This window comes from Adiantum capillus-veneris, chromosome 15, assembly GCF_014529385.1.
Source record: "Adiantum capillus-veneris isolate H3 chromosome 15, ASM1452938v2, whole genome shotgun sequence".
NCBI lineage: Eukaryota > Viridiplantae > Streptophyta > Polypodiopsida > Polypodiales > Pteridaceae > Adiantum > Adiantum capillus-veneris.
The window spans coordinates 90693167-90699166 of NC_140945.1; positions in this window are offsets into that span (position 1 = coordinate 90693167).

Genomic DNA, 6000 nt, shown 5'->3' on the forward strand with positions numbered 1-6000 from the left:
TTTGAGGTCAGTACCAAGCGAACAGGTGCATCGAATAGAGTTTGCCTTCCCTTATTCGCTTTATACTGACCTTAGAAAAGTGTAATAGCAAACATCATTTGGTCAGTACCAAGTGAACAGGTGCAACAAAATACCAATGTGAAGTAGAGGAATGAGAGCTCCAGTCAACTCAAGATGAGTCCATGCTGCATAACTGTCATGTCGTGCCCTCCCATCACCTCCCCTAATCTAGGGGGGGTGGTACCCCTACTTCTCCCTCCCACGTCTACCTCTCATGAAAACGCATTGCGGTCCTCCAACCCACTACCTCACAAACCACTCATCAGCCAAAACCTAGGCCCTGCTTTTCAGGCATGTCCGTCTAGTCTATTTACCCAACAGCTTTTTCGGAACCTCCCTCAAGGTTTCGCAGAGCAACTACATGAAGCTTGGAAAAGTGGTGATGCCTTTCCAAGGGACACTCCCGCAGTGCCAGCAGGCCCGCATCCGGGCCTTGTTCATGAGCCCCCCCCTTGGTCCTCCCCCGATGGTACCCCGAGCGTTCTCCATCAACACAGCCCGGGAGTGGATGCTGTCAACACGGGAGTCAATCCTCAAGGTAAGCCGTTGGTAATTCTACCTACCTCCCAAGATAGAAATTCTTTCCTTTTTGTTCCCAATTTTCAAGCTCCTAGTTTGAAGATATTATTTGCTGGATGCTCTATGCAGGATGCTAACCTCAAGCTGGAACAAATGAGGATCTACAGGCCTAGAGTCTCAATCCTCAAAGACTCTCTGGAGCTTTATGCAAGAAGGGATGAAGACCTGCAGGGATTGCTCGAGGACAATGGCTCTCTAGATGTTATCTATAATTGGGTACATGAGATGAAGGATGAAGTGCTTGAGCTAGCCAGTAAATATAAGGAAGCCCTGAACTTTGCCAACAAGCTTCAGGAAGAGATAGACTGGCAAGGATTAACTTCTAACTGTTTATTGCCAGTTGTATCCCCCAAAAATTAGTAGACCACTTTTTGTAAAGTCTGAAAGATGGCCTTTGGGCCCGTCCCTAGTGTTTACTCTCATCTCCGTCCATGGGTGTTAAGTTGTAATTTCACTTCTTCCTTATAAATTCAAAACGCGTATTTGGTATTTAAAAAAAACAGGTGCAACAAACAGGGTTTACCTTCCCTTATTCGCTTAGTACTGACCTCAGAAAAGTGTAATAACAAACATCATTTATATTTTCTGAGGTCAGTACCAAGGTGCATCGAACAAAGTTTGACTTCCCTTATTCGCTTGGTACTGACCTCAGAAACGTGTAATAGCAAACATCATTAATAAAGACGATGGTCAGTACCAAGTGAACAGGTGCAACAAACAGGGTTTACCTCCCTTATTTGCTTGGTACTGACCAAACAAAATACAAGTGCACAAAAGTGTAGTAGCATACCTCTTTACTGTGTGTAGAGTTTTGCGTCACTAAAGCACTGCAGAACAGGAGTAAGAGGAGAATGCACAAAAAGGAGGAGCACTAGAAAGTAAGAGGAGATGCGCAAAAAGGGTTGGGAGCACAAAAGAGATGGTTTTCTTACCGCATAGCGTCGACGGGGGTAGAGTTAAAATGATGGGCAGTAGAGGATACGAAAAGAGGCAGAAGAGCGCTCATCTAGGACGAGGGTATAATTAAAATGTTTGGCGGGGGTACTACCTCTAAACTTAGAATTCTTACCTCGGCAAGGGTGACAACTTCACTCATGCGCATGATTACACCCGAGATTGTGGTTGGTAGATCGTACTGCATGGGAATCTAAGCCCATTTATTACTGGTTGTACTTGTGATCACAACCCACGTTCCTTTTTCGAGTGACCGTTTAGAGTCAGACGCCGATCGCCCTTGCAGTCGCCATCTCCATCTCCAAGTAGAACAAACAGATCGCCGTTGCCTTTGCCTTTTTTGCACTCTTTCCCTTGGCCACCTCTCGTGATCCTCCGTTGAGCGACCTGCATTGGTTTGAATCCTTTGTTGTCGCGTCGCTATCGCCCTTGCCTTTGCCTTTTGTTCCTCTTCCTCCTAGTCACCTTATGGTTCTTGCTCTCAGCGACCTGCGACATCACCATCCAACTCGGCACCATTGGATATTGCAGAGACAGGTTCTTTCTCCCTCTCTCTCTCTCCCCTTCCTGTGTGCTGTTAACTGTGTGTGCACCGAAGCCACTGTGTTACGGGGTTAGAGCACAATGGGAACAACACTCCAAGGGCCAAAGAGTGGTCATTAGGGTAAGATTAGAAGTCTTGCACCGCATGGTTGGAATAATTACTCCTTATGTGACCATGCCTGAGTTGTTATTCAATGCTATTTTTGGGCATAGTGAGTGAGTAGGCCTATATATCTATTATTGATAACATTAAATGCCCTCTTCTAATCCACCTATTTTGAATGGATGTGGGTACAACGGGAATTCAACTTGAGTTAGAACCAAGCGAATAGGGTCCTTCGGAGATTCTTGGGGCCCCTATTCGCTTGGTTCTGACTCAAGTGACGTTACCTATTATGACATTAGCGCATGGGACCGAACCAAGTGAATACAGACCTTGAGGGATACTCGAGGCTCAATATTCGCTTGGTTATGACACCAAATACAGACCAATTTGTAGTAGTTTTGGATTGTTTTTTCTTTCAGTCATGAGGATCATAGTCCTGGAGACAGACGTGGGTACAACGTAAATTCAACTTGGGTCAAAACCAAGCAAATAGGGCCCTTCAGAAATTCTTTGGACCCCTATTCGTCTGGTTCTGACTCAAGTGACATCACCTATTTTGACATTAGCGCACGGGACAGAACCAAGCGAATAGAGACCTTGAGGGATACTCACTTGGTTATGAAACCAAATACATACCAATTTTGAATAGTAGTTTTGGCTTGCTTTTTCTTTTTGTCATGGGGATCGTAGTCCTGGAAACAAACACTGTGGGCGAGGATACATTTGAAGAAAAACTATTCACGTTCTTATACAACGCCCGTGCTCATCACCGTGCACGAGAACTATCAGGAATATTTAATGTAGAGTTTTGTATACAGAGGATTATAGATTGCTCATTTGAGTACCTACAAACCCATTTGCAACAGTATGAGGCAGTCATTTGTGACAATTCCATGACAGTTGATAGCATGAGATATGTGCACCCAACCGACTTTGACCCTGACAAGAGTGCTTCAAGGAGACTGAATCGTTGTCTAGAAAAGTGTCCCTCCGATGCACTGCTTGTACAAGACAAGTGTATGAAGCACTTCAAAAAGTGTCACTTAGTGGAATTCTACCATGGGTTTGTCTGTTACTTATACTTGGAGACGGATGGTGAGTCAGAGACTTTCCAGTCAACAAATTTTGGTAGTTGTCCATTGGCACCGGAGGAAGAGGTAGAGGATGTGGAGGTGCAGTTTGATCCAGAAGAATAGCGGAGAAGGAAACTTTTGATGTGGGCTTAAATCTTGCTTCTCTTGCGAATGCAGCAATAGGGTGCAAGAAAGAAAGCCCAAATAAGGAAGTGACTTTGCCTTTGAATTGCGCTCCCAGCTTTGCTATGGCGGGTGACACCCACTACATTCTGCTCACAGATATCATGCATGAGCTGAATATACAGGAGGACTAGTACCTAACTGCAATTGCAAATTTTTGTGAGCCAGACATGGGATTTGTGGATGATGGAGTGGACCAACATCTTATTGCTGACACAGTTGTCCACGACTCACAATTTACTTCAGGGTGGCAATTGATCAAAGATACATTCAATGAAGCAAAGTCCAGAGAGGCCAATTTGCCAATAGATGAGCAGTTTCAATCGACAACAAAACGACTCGGTTTGGAAAACATGGGTAGGCCCGTGGAACCCAGAGCTCAAGTAATGAATAGTCAGTCTATTCACTTGTGGGGAAGGTCGATGCTAGAAATGGAGGAGAATCAGATGGTAATTTTTAAAGGCATTCAGATGGTATTGGAAATGGCCCAGTGTTAAAATATCATGATCAATCTTTTTGTTGATAGGTGCTAGTGTATGACGATAGTTTCCTTAGAAGAGCGGGAGGGTCACGGCTCACTGGAGTACAAGGCAAGGATGCGGCGTTGTCTCACTACATCGAGCGTTTCAACCACAAAAAGGTTTGTAGAAACGATTCAAGTACTTGGAAATTGTACTCATCTCACTTACGGCCCATAAGTGCTTTACTATTTTTTTGTAGATCATAATATACCATAAGGAATACTCCGAGGACAATGCAAAGTTCCAACTGTTTGCAATGAAAGTTATTACAAGATTGTGTGGTGGGCACTCCCTCCCACTAAACGTAGAAAGACTAATTCTGATTGAGAAATAGTTTGCTCTACGTGTCTTTGGCATTGGATATGGGTGCTCAGGCTTTGGCTGCAGGGGTTGAAGACCCGAAGAGCTTAGATCCATACAACAAGTGACTGTTTTTGAGGGAAAGAAGACGCCTGATGCATGTGGGGATGCTGCCATCAATAGAGGAACGAGCTCATCTATAAAGCTTGCACATCGAAGAGGTACAAAGTGAGGAAGACGGAGGTGCATCGAAGAGGATAAAAACGATGGGCTCAGGTCCATCTTCTCCCGCTCTTGACTCGTGACTGTCGCCACCTTGCATGGCGCTCTCTCGCATTTGAATTTCCCCAAGGCATCTATTTCTTCTCTTTGCGGATGTGTTGTAAAGACCGTGTAATTTTTGAACCCTTAAGGAGCTCCTTCTACCTTGCTCTATAAATTAGTCATCTATAAGTCCATTGGTGTGACTCTAAAAGGCTATTGGCCTTATCCTTTCCTCCCCCATGTCTAGTGTGCTTAAAATAACCTGTTCTTGCCATGTAGTGGGTTTTTTCCATGCCTTGTGTGAACCATGTTGATAGTGAGCCGTATGTCTTGGCAAAATATGGACCATGGTTGAACAGTATGTGCTACATTGAAATAAAACAAAATGGTTAGTAGAGTACAATTTGAAATTTTGTTTTGTATATGTAAAATGCTAACCCACCATGTAATGTGTGATATGTTGCCCACCCCACCCTGTAAGGTAAGCCTTCGTCCAATCCAGCAAGGCTGCTTGAAATGATGTGAGCTTACTTTGGTCCCAAGAATGCTGCTCAACATAGTGGAAAATTTTATCTAGTGATTTCCACATGTTCGCCTTGTGATTTTGGATTGCCCTACCACCAGCATTGTCTTTAACCACTTTATGTAACTGTTTTCATTTGTTGAACATGTTTCTCCTTTCTTCTCTATCTGAATCTTTGAGGCTAAACCCAAGAAACCTTTTGGCCTTCACGCTGCCTATCGATGCTTTCCTAGGTACCTTGTAACGACTTTGAGACATCTTAGGGTTCTCTTCGATTCTGACATTGCCTCCATGCAAACCAATGTCTGAGAGCACTCCATCTAATGCTTTGATCACTCTTTTCGACTCACTCTTTGGCTTTAATGTCCATGCAAAACATATGTACAAATGAACCACCTTTTAATTATTTGACAGAGTGCATGAAGTGTATAGATGTGAACTCTACTCAGAGGAATATCAAGCATTGGCCTAAAAGTTTTATCTTGAAGATGTCTGTTGGAAGCTCTATTCCATTGCACACTCTCAAGAGATTGTGTATCAGCCATGCAATATAAGCATGGATTTGCCACAGCTGTTGGGAGCTCTATTCCATTGCACACTCTCAAGAGATTGTGCATCATCCATGCAATATAAGCATGGATTTGCCACAGCTGCTCAGTGTGTTATGTTGTACATACACTTTAAGTCACATGTCATGTGCCATTCTACTGTACAGTCACCAAATCCTTCCACTAAAAGAGTGACTCCGTTTCTTTGCTCATCACTGATGATAGAAGGAATTTGGGTTTGATAAAAACCCAATCGAGGATTTTAAAATTTTCCTTATCAACGTGTAGTGAAAAACGAAAACACAAAATCAACAACCAAATAATCAATTTTTTTGTTATTATAGAG